Source organism: Centrocercus urophasianus, unplaced genomic scaffold, assembly GCF_019232065.1.
Source record: "Centrocercus urophasianus isolate 14NV4802_14NV808 unplaced genomic scaffold, USGS_Curo_1.0 seq_14, whole genome shotgun sequence".
Classification (NCBI taxonomy): Eukaryota; Metazoa; Chordata; class Aves; order Galliformes; family Phasianidae; genus Centrocercus; species Centrocercus urophasianus.
This window is the reverse complement of record NW_024884586.1, coordinates 46,148,110-46,160,201: the sequence shown is the minus strand read 5'-3', so window position 1 is coordinate 46,160,201 and position 12,092 is coordinate 46,148,110.

The window sequence follows — 12,092 nt, the reverse complement described above, 5'->3', positions numbered from 1 at the left end:
GTGTCAGAAGTAGGTACTTAAAACTAATCACAGCTTCATTTAAAGTGTCCATGGTTTCATGATTAGGTATAGGCATGAGCTCCCTCTTTTTTTTTTTTTCATATGATCTTCAGTAGATGTTTTCACTGCCATCAATTATTTGCTATTCTGTTGGAGCAATCACAAGAGTGAATGCTAACAAGTTCCAATCTGTGCGCTTGTTTGCCTTGCTTGGTAGTTTCCAGGTAACAAAGTGTCAATTCTTATCATAGCTGTTTTATAACTGATAAGTAGGAATCTGCTAACGCTACTGTAATTATTTTGAAGTTTCAATCTATTTTAGCCCATGCAAAAATTCAAAATTCAATCATTCACTCCCAGTTATTTCCTGTCTGCTTTCTTAGATAAAGTTGATCAGTGTGTTTTTGGTCTGAAAAGCCATACAGGTCTCTCAGTTTACAAAAGCTCAAAGCTCTCTGTTTCAAAACTAAATCTGCAGGGGAGGACATAATCAACTTCTCTTGAAGGTGGTATTCTCCTCTGCCAAAAGAACAAACCAGGATTGCATGCAGACACCATTATCCACCTATGTGTTCCCACAAAACCTGTCAGATCACACAATTGTGCCTGACAAGATATAAGAAGTGTAAGACCTGCGTGAAAATGGCAGAGACATAGGCATGATGATGGCAGTACTGACTAAACAAGGAACCATTACATCTTGTTAATTGCAGGCTCTAGACCTGTCTTTCACAAATATAAGTATCTGTCCCAGATGGTAATACCCTTACTTACACTGACCAGCACTTTCCAAAACAACCTGGATGGTCAGAGGAGAAAAGTGTTACTGGGCTAATTGGTTTACTACAGTATAAAAGATAATAGAGTCCATGAAAATTTGCAGTCAAATTTAAAGAAAGGTGCAAAGGTATCATAATTAAAATGAACTGCCTTCAATAAAAGAACTAAGTGCCTCTCTTTCAGTAATCACACACATTTATTTCTCATGAATTGTGTACCGTATTGGTGGCTTTTGTATAGTGAATGCAGGCCTCCATCCCCTGAGATTCAGGTTTGGTCCTGGACTCTGAGCTCCCAGCATAGCTGAGTAAATGCTCCCCAAGCCTGTGTGGCCTCCAAAGCACCTCAAGAACAGCCTGAATCTGTTCCCTCAGTCCTGTGTGGTCTCATCAGGGGTGGCGTTTAGCACCCATCTCCCATTTCACAGAATCACAGAATCACAGAATCACCAAGGTTGGAAAAGACCTACAACATCATCCAGTCCAATCATCCACCCATTACCAATAGTACTCACTAAACCATATCCCTCAATACAACATCCAAACGCTCTTTCCTTGAACACCCCCAGGATCAGTGACTCCACCACCTCCTTGGGCAGCCCATTCCAGTGCCTGACCACTCTTTCAGAGAAGTAGTATTTCCTAACGTCCAGCCTAAATCTCCCCTGGCGCAGCTTGAAGCCATTCCCTGCAGTCCTATCACTGTTACACAAGAAAAGAGGCCAACCCCAGCTCACTACAGCCTCCCTTCAGGTAGTTCTAGAGAGCAATAAGGTCTCACCTGAGCCTCCTCTTCTCCAGATTGAACAATCCCAGCTCCAGACCCCTCACCAGCTTTGTTGCTCATCTTTGAACATGCTCCAGGGCCTCAATGTCTTTCTTGCAGTGAGGGGCCCAAAACTGAACACCGTACTCAAGGTGAATTTCCAAGTAGGCTGTGCCATGTCCCTCTCTCAAACCTGACCAATCTCCAAGTCACCCATGCCATGTCCCTTCTGCAGTTCCCTCTCCATGTCCTGGATCTGTGGCCACTGAAACAGCCCTATGAAAACCACAGCAATTAGCTCACTTTGCAGTAAATCCCTTCTGAGCCCCTGTTTGTGAGGTGTGAGGATACACTTGCTGGGCAGGGAGGCTGTCAGAGCACTAGGTCCTGACCAGAACAATCTTGAGCAAGGATATTGCCCGGGCTATGTTATATGCAAATCTATCACCAGTTCTATCTCCAGCTCTGCCTCTTGGATGGATCTTGGAGCTATGCCACAGGTTTCCTGCATTACCCCATTAATGTAAATTGTAGATTTGCCTCCCAACTGTATCTGCCTGTCCCCTAAATGTATTTTGGACTGACGTAGTCTATGGCCCTGTCTCCACTTACTCCTGACTGGAATCCCTATTTGAGCTGTGGATCTTGTTCATCACTTGCATGGTCTGGGACTGTGGTAACAGCATGTGGTAACAACAGAATGTGTAACAGCATCCAGCTCTGCTCACTATAATCAGATGGGATGGGACATGGTCACCTACCAGTGAAGGCACTGCCCTGACTGTGGTCACCCTTGCCTCCTGGATCACCCTCCTTTAGGGAGCAAAAAAACTTTGCTGCATGCTGGCCACAACTGTGTAACCAAAAAATATCTATGCTAGTCTTAACTTTCCTTTTTTTTTTATCCTTTCTTGTAAGAAAACAGAAGAGAATGAATAAAATGCTAGCATCTTGTTTCTTTTGTTAAAAATAACTGGGAATACGTAAGATACTGTTTTATAACAGAGATTCTTACTTTCAGATGAAGTATACGCTCTGCATTTTAGACTTTGTACAAAGCAAAGGGTAAAAGGGACTAGACTAATTTGTAGGCTGAAACCTAAAGATTAGAAAGACAAAAATGAAGCTTTTGTCTTCAGTGGATAAGCAGGAGCTCAGTAGCATGCACTTACATTCAATTATTTCACTAGCTGTGTGAACTTTAGCTGCCTGCCTAGAAAAGGTCTTTTTTTTACTAAATGAGATAAACACACTTAGCTTTTGCAAAATAAGGCCAGAAGGAGAGCCTCATGTTAATACCTGCTTTACATTGTGCAGCAGCCGGAGAAGACGCAGGTCATTATCTTCTGTTACAAGAGCTCCCCTTAGCGTCAAATGTGAAGGCAACAGCTTTAACTGCACGGTTTGTATTCTGTGTTTCAGATGCGGGACGCACGAGCTAAAAGCATACAGAGTATACAGGAGTATATTTACTACATGCTGTAGTGAAAATGCATCGCTCAGATATACAGATGGAAATGCATGTACTCTGTTCCAAAACCAAAGGCAGGTCACAGAGCCAGAAAATCACTCTTCTCAGTCTTCTCATCTTGCACCAGGTGCAAGAAGCAGCTTTGCCTTATAATATAGGATTTTACTGGATTTATTCCAGGAATGCTTTTGATACTAGTACAAATAGCAGAATACACAGCTGGTTAATGAAACCACAAATACTAATAAAACAAACTTGAGGGTTGGGTCTGTATTTAACCTATAAGCCCATTGATTTACATCTAATAAGTTTCCCCTTTCCTTTGGCTGGTACAGAGGACTGTCCAACAAACCCACGGGATATCTAGATTTTTCCAAGATAGACTTTTTTCTAAACTGCCCCTTGCAGGGCATGACACTGCCAATAAAATCTTGAAAAGTCAGGGAAGAAGATGATACAGGAGAATTCACACTGCTTTCCTTTTCTAGATGGCCTCCTTCCATCTAGAACAGGGAGCATGAGAAGATTTGTGCTGCTGTGAAGGCCTCAGGCAAAATGCTCTCTGGCTTAGGTAGCTCTGTGCCTGAAGTTCAGAGAAGCACGTGCTTCACTGGGAACTCTGCTACTATGTGAGCAGGTTCAGTGTGTGCTTTTGCTGCTGTTTGTCATGAGAGGGTGAGGACTTCGTAGAAAAACACTGAATGAGCTTATGACATGCATTACATGCAGCTTAAAACATGCCTTCTATTCTGTGCAGATTTTCATCTTGCTCTCTTCTTCACCATTACTGGATGGATTGTCTGCTGTATCTGGTCTGCAGAGTGGGTCACATTCATTAAGTCTAAAAACAGGTCAGAAATGATTGATTTTGACTGGCTCCTTACCTTTCAGTGGGCTCAGCTCGTAAGGAACAGCATGCCTGTGGACATAGCTGACTGATAACCCAATCTATACTTCAGAATAATGTTTTAACAGTTCTTCGTATAATTCATATTTCTACGCCACTGGGGAAAGAAGCACTGATCTCTACCCTTGCAGGGTGAGAAGCATTTCTTTTGGACTTCTGCTATAGTCAAAATACTTCTCACTACTTAAGAAAAGCTTAAAATACTTCTTCAAAGCTAATTAAGAAGAACAGACATTCTCTTCTCTCAAAAAACCCCTCAGTAGTTTATTTTTCTATAGTTCTTTATTTGCCTTGGCTGGCTTCTTCTATTACTGTTTGTTTGCTTTTATGTCACAGGGTCAAGCACCTACATTGTGACGTTTGTATCACTGCGGCAGAGGTATTGCATCACCTGTGATAACAGAAGTCATTGACGCAGTTGTAGAACAAATGGCAAGAATCCCACTGTCTTTGGTGGGCTGAGATTTCACAGTGCATGCCATCGCAGTACCACAGCAGGATCAGCTCTACACCAGGACTCTATGTGGGATGCCACTTGCACTGTGACACCAAAAGAAAAAACATTATCTTGTTCAGATCCAGTCTGAATGGCAGTATGGGTTTCAGTATGGGTACCCTCTGTATCACGCAACCTTCTGTTTGCTATGTTCTTCACTTCAGCTACAACAACCCCAGGTGACGCTACAGACTTGGGGCGGTGTGGCTGGAGGACTGCGTAGAGGAAATGGACCTGGGGGTATTGATTGATGCTCGGCTGAACATGAGCCGACAGTGTGCCCAGGTGGCCAAGAAGGCCAATGGCATCCTGGCTTGCATCAGAAACAGTGTTGCAAGCAGGAGCAGAGAGGTGATTGTTCCCCTATATTCAGCACTGGTGAGGCCACACCTCAAGTACTGTGTCCAGTTTTGGGCCCGTCACTGCAAGAAAGATATTGAGGCCCTGGAACGTGTTCAAAGGAGGGCAACAAAGCTGGTGAGGGGTCTGGAACACAGGGCTGATGAGAAGAGGCTGAAGGAGCTGGGAATGTTCAGCCTGGAGAAGAGGAGGCTCAGGGGAGACCTCATTGCTCTCTATAACTTCCTGAAGGGAGGCTGCAGTGAGCTGGGGGTCGGCCTCTTCTCTCGTGTCATTAGTGATAGGACCAGGGGGAATGGCTTCAAGCTACGGCAGGGGAGATTCAGGCTGGACATGAGGAAGTATTACTTTTCAGAAAGGGTGGTCAGGCACTGGAATGGATGCCCAGGGAGGTGGTGGAGTCACCGAGCCTGGGGGTGTTCAAGGAAAGGCTGGATGTTGTGTTGAGGGACATGGTTTAGTGGGAGCTATTGGGAATAGGTGAACGGTTGGACTGCATGATCTTTTAGGTCTTTTCCAACCTTGGTGATTCTATGATTCTATGATTCTATGACTCTTAATTCTGCTGTAAAGAAACATTTGAAACCTACTAATTTTGTGACTTCAGCCCTGTAATGAGAGGTATTTTTGCTTGTATGTTCAGGAAAATATTTCTTCCTTCCATTGTAAACGTTAGCTCTCACTGGCTACTTAGCATGTATACAAAGTCTTCAGTAAATTCTAAACCAAAACGTCATCAGGTGGGGTTGGTGTTACCCTCCCTCCTTGCTGTACAGTTCATGTCTTTTCCAACCTAAATGATTCTACTGCTCTGATTCTCAAGAAGTCCCTTTCAGTCTCAACTATTGTCACATCAGCATAGAGAACAACTCGACCCAGAGTCCAGGGCTCAGAAGAAGGTATTAGCAAAGCCTGCTAAAATAAGATCAGGAAACATTGCTACATTATGACATAAATGTTTCAGATGTTCTCAACTGAAGCTTCAGGAAATAGATTTTTTTCTGAAGGAACTACAGTGCAATCAAATTCCTAATAACAGCCATCCCTTCATACATAGTGTTAAGGACACCCTGTGTTTCTTAGAAAGTATCAAGTAGGCATGGACACCTGAATTATGCCCACATTTTCTAATTTCTTCGCACACGAAAGCAGTGCACTTCAGACCTTAGCAGCATAGCTGAAAGAAGCACTGTAGAAAGAGGATACTGGTTTGATACAAGTTCATGTACATATGTTTTTCCTGCCACCCAGTATCCTGACTGATTAATGAAGGGACATGCACTTGGTAGCTAGAAGATCTGCTCCCACAAAACCTGAAAAATATTCTTCGATACAGCTTAACTTAAAGAAAGCTTAAAATAAAGAAAGCCCAAAGCCAAAGCTAGCAGTAACTAGAGCAACATATATTTTTCATTAACCTAGGGTATACTCATCACTGAGTCATCAGAAGAGCATCTCCTCCTCCTTATAAAATCATAGAATCACCAAGGATGGAAAAGAGCTCTAAGATCACCCAGTCCAATTATCCACCTATCACCAATATTTCCCACTAAACCATGTCCCTCAGTACATCTAAACGTTTCTTGAACACTTCCAGGGACTGTGACTGCACCACCTGCCTGGGCAGCCTGTTCCAGCATCCAACCACTTTCTCAGAGAAGTATTTTCTAAGGTTCAACCTGAATCTCCCCTTGCACACCTTGAGGCCATTCCCTCTAGTTCTATTGCTAGTTAGTGTCACCTTTTGCAAGAACATGCATAATGAAATCCAAAAGTTGAGCACAAATACCTTTTTATTCTTGTTTCCATTTCAAAGTGTCACTGCAGAAAGTGTCACTGCAGAACGTTTTTTACCTTGTAAGAATTTTCTTCTTTCTTCCCCCATCACAATTTCTTTGGTTCCAAAGATGCAACAAAGCTTGTACATCAGCAGTGGCAATTTGATTCCAGCCTTTTTGTTCTTTCAATCTGAAAATGACCAGAAAGAAATTTTAAATATATTTATGATGCCAGTTTTACACAGTTACCTGAAGCCCAAGCTAAAGAGGGCTGAAATAAACTAGATAGAAAACTAGACTAAGCCTAAATAACGTGTAAAGGAATTTATGGGAAACAACCAGGACAAAAGCGCAGCTCTCTGTTCCAACTTTTTCCTGATCACTGAGCAGCACCGAGGCAACTGAAAATTGTAAATTGCACAAACTAAAATAAAGTGTTAATGCATGTTTGTGTTTGTAAGCAATTGCAGCTAATAAAGTGGGTGTTCTTCCTCTTGTAACAACCCCACTTAAATAAGACACAAGCAGCCCTATACTAAGCGCGATTAGAATTTGTTGTTACATTTAAAGGTGACTGTGAAACACTTCACACTGTGCAGTAGGATGGGGAAGGAGTTACAGCTGCTGAGATACAAGCTGAGGGCAATGTGGATATACATACAGCTCCCCAAGCCCAGACTCTCTTTGCTCCCTTCCAATATCTGAAAGGTGCTTACAGTGAGAGCAGGGATGGTTTCTTCTCACTGGTGACAGGTGACAGGATGAGGAGAAATGGCATCAAGTTGTGCCAAGGTAAGTTTAGGTTGGGTATCAAGAAACACTTCTTTCAGAAACGGTTGTTAAGCACTGGAATAGGCTCCTCAGGGAGGTGGTTGAGTCACCATCCCTGGATGTGTTTAAAAACTGTTTGGATGTGGTGCTCAGGGACGCGATTTTAGCAGAAGGTTGTTAGGGTAGTATGGTTAGATCATGGTTGGACACAATGATCTTTAAGGTCTTTTCCAACCTGATGGATTCAATGATTCTATGATTCAATGACTTGTGTCTGCAACCACACAGACCTGTGATCCTTCACAAATTATATCCTATCCCATCCTACAGCTTTCCCATGTACAAGACAATATGTTACTACCACACAGCAGTTTCATGTCAGAAAATGACCCACAGCTGTACCCTGAGAGGAGACCATCAAATCCCACTGCACTTCCTTTCCTCTCACATCAGCCATGACTTCTGCCCATCCACATTGTCAGATCCCACTGTTCACAGAATCACAGAACTGCAGGGACCTCAAGGGATCACCGAGTTCAACCCCACTGCTGAAACAGGTACCCTACAGTAGGTCAAACAGGTAGGCACCCAGGCAGGTCCCATAGAAAGAGACTCCATAACCTCTCTCAGCAACCTGTTCCAGTGCTCCGTGTTACTAGAACATTAGTTTATTGACAGATCTGTCAGATTAACTCTCAGATAGATAGATTCATTTTCTGTTTGAATGTATGGCTCTTTAGCCATAAATGCAAGAGATAACAATGCCAGGGGATAGAAGAGGCTGTTCCTTGGCAGTGAAGATGGCATTCCCCCAGCCCAAGTAATCCAACCCCAGTGTACAGTAGTGTGGTCACATGTTGAGTGTAAAAGGATTAACTCTGTTATTCTTGCAAATAAAAAGTTTTCTATATAAAATAAATGTAAAAAATTCTTTTAATAATGCCATTGACAGCATTCAGCCCTTGGCATGGATAACAACAGAGGTTTCTATTTATAAAACAACTTACTTCAAAAATCTTTTTCACTATTGAAAACACCATTAATGTGGCTGACATCAGTGATGATGAATGATGTCATGCCTCAAGAGAGACGTATCGGTAAGGGGACGTAGGCATGCCAGATCCATAAATGTTCCTGGACCAACAGAAAAAAACTCACTGATTTCAAGAGCATTTGGATCCAGCTAAGTATTGCTTAGCCAAAAATATACTAAAATGTACTTTTCCAAACCAAAAAATGTATTCCTACACAAACAAAACCACAACTATCTCCATCCCATCTGACTCATTTTGGGATACTCTCCCTCCTTCTGCAGACCTGTATACCTCCACAGAAAGTAGCACACTGGACAATACTGCAGTGACAACTGGGAAGCTGGTTGAGATGGGGAAAAGAACTGCCCTGAGGACACAGGCAGAGCAATGGGTGGAGCAACTCTCCATCCTCAAGGTCTGATCCTTTGAATTCAAACTCATTTTGGGGCTATCTAGTCATTGTCAATTGAGTCTGAGTATAGCTCTCTGGTATGGTAGCTTTTTCCCTGAGAATAAGGCTGTGCTAAAGACATTCTCTTCTCTTTAGAGTCCTAAATTTCAGCATGCTTTGTGCATCTCCACTGTACCTGACATTACCTAGAAAGCACATTTCAAATCAAATTGCTGTAAACCTGTCATTAATCTGAGTATTTCAAACATGAAATGTCCTCTCATTTAAAGAAAAAAATGATAAGGAGCATATCTGGGGACAGGTTCATTTTTATATATCATCAAGAGATTAGTTTTGTATCTGCTTAGGAAGGCACACTGTCACTGTCACCTGAAAGTATACCAAGAATTGCCACTTGCTGAGTTTTCATAGACTGTTTCCTTCAGTATTCTCCCAGTTCCTGGAAGAAGTCTGCATGCATTCATGCTGTCATTGTCATCTATGTGTGGTGTACAGAGCCGAGGCTTTTGATCACCAACACTAGATAACAGCTGCAGCCAGCATCCAAATTTAAAGCATAAAGTGAGGCAGTGAACCTACGCAAACAATTGTTCCTCCTCTCTGCCAAGCTAGTAATATCTGAATCTCTCTCCTCTTTGGAATAGCTGACACTTGAATATGGACTATATGAATTCTACAGAACTATCATAGTCTTTTTGAAAAAGAAACTCAATTATTTGTCTGTGTGTCAGCTCTATTTCCCTGCTAGTGAGCACAATTTAAGACAACTCTTCAGGCTTTAGAAATCATCTTTCATGTGAAGCCATAATGCTTCTCTGTCATGAGCACTCATGATAGCTGTGCCTGAGTGAAGGGCACCTTCCTGAGTGAAGGACACCATGTGTGCTGTCTCAAAATCAGACGTTTCAAAGAAAATTCAAATTGCCAGGCAGTTCTGCGTGAAAATATTCCTATTTAAAATGTCAAGGCACCCCTCCACAGATCCCAGGACAGACAGGAAAGCAGCTCCTCAGAATTCCTCTGGAAGACACATAGACTTCCTGTGTCATAGAAGTTCCATCACCCTATAACTTACAAAAATCATAGGAAATATGAGGAACTGGAAATCAAAAATTGTTCACAAAGGGAAAAACGCTTTGTTGTCATCATCAAATCTTTTCACAAAGCTCCAAGAACGCCACTGAATCCTTAAAGGAAAAAGGCACTAAGACCCATTCCTCAACGGTATTACTGAAGCAGCTGCTCAGACCAAACTGCTTAACTGTGCTGACACCTCACCACGTAGGCCCACAAGGTCAATGCCTATACTAGTGTCAACGTTGTAATATAGAAATGGCCTTGAGGCCAAATCTGTTGACTGTCTTACTGAGTCACTGTTGTAATATTTTCTTCGCTGATCCTGTACAACTAATGTGAACAGTCTCCTTCAGAATACACTTGCTGGTCCCACACTTCCACAGTAGGCATATAAGATACCAGTAACATTACAGCTCAACACTTTTCCTCTTAGAAGTATAATTCATTTTCTTCTTCAGTCATCTAGGCCATAAGGAGGTATCACAGCAGGCTTTCCCCTATTGAGCTCATCATATTCTTGCTCTACACCAAGTCTACATGCCATCAATTTTCCCATAGCCCATGCAAGCATCAGTCACTGACTGTCCTAGGCCCAGAGTCTAGCCACAGGCTCATGGTTAGCTCTGCAAAGCAGCAGGGCTCCAAAGCAAAACTATTCCATGTGCAACCTCAGCAGCTGCAGTGGGGTGCACAGGCTAGAGATATCAAAATGGTTAGCTTCAAGACAGTGGCTGAAGGGGACTAGACGAGTCCTTAATGTGCTTTTTGACTGTTACAGCTGACACAGGCCACAGGACATAGCATTGGACTGTCCTGATGGATTATTTCAGGCTCTTAGATATAGCAGGAAAGGAAGGCTCATTTCATAGCACAGACTTTCTAACGAGATTTCAAGCTGGTTTGTAAATTGGAAAGCTCAGAGAAAGTACAGAGCAATAGACTTGAGCATGCAAGAATGGACAGACTCCATAGCTTCAGGGCAAATATAAGCGATGCGTCTCTCATACCTCTGCCAGGATCTGCCTTGTTTATAAACTGAGCAATTCTTCTTTTAAAATAGAAATCACACAGCTCATAGGCAAATCAAAGGGCAAAAATAGGATCAATCCCACGGGAAGCTGTCAAAGTTTTGCTATACAAAGGTTTGCAGTATAAGGCAAATAAACTGGGAGATACATGCTCACATATATATACAGGCTTACGTTGAGACAATTCCAGAAGAGGGTTTTTCTACTGCTCTTAATATTGTAAATGAGCATGGAACAAGCTAATAGTGAGCTCTCCTACTTTGATACATTTCAAAGTGGAAAAGAATGAGATACTTGAATATTCTGTGCACTCATCACCTTTTAACTTCTTTCAGGTTCTGTTCACAAGAAGTTAAAGTTCATACCCAAATACACATCTTAGGTGACCATTATGTAAAGGAAAATCTTTTTGCTTCATTGACGTGTGCCTGTAATCATACTAACAGCATCTATAGCCTGCTGTCCCAGAGCAGTTGTTAGACTCAATCCCTCGTCAATTTTCTGCTCTTTCCAATTTCAGTAGCACAATTAAACACAGGCAGTGGGAGAGAAATCAAATACTTTTAATTTGATGCTAAGAAATAAAGTTTAGTTACGAACAACCCCAACAGGGAGATAACAAACAGCACAGTGCATAAATACATCACTGCGTCAGAGGTACAAGAACTATTACCAAACACAGCGCGTGTAGACAAGTACCTTATCTATCCTGTTTCCATAAAATCTAACCAAGACTCACAAGGCCAAGAGGTACTTATGCAAAAGAGGTAGCACACAAAGATCTTTGTGTTAAGAGAAAAAAATTGAGACTTCCTATATATTGTATATAAGGAAATTATTTATGCCTGTCACGAACTTCTCAGAATTGAAGGCATTGGTCAAACCACTGTCTGTCTCTAACTTTACCTTATTTCTCCCCTATTTCCATTACCCTGCTTGTCTCAGAAATTCTTTCAGCTGTAAATGGCTGGAGACCATGAATATCATCTGTTTGCCCTGTTCCTATAATCTTCATTACAAATTTGCACTTGTCCACCAAGCCAGGACAACCTTTTGTCCGACCTAGTATAGTCTTGCAATCTAGAGGCAATTCCATAGAAAGAAGGGCTTGTAGTGAAATCAGCATATTGAAAGTACAACTTCTTGTGCCTGTTTATCACATTATGAGGTATGGGCATACATCAACATCAAATGCAGTTCAATTTTTCAAAGT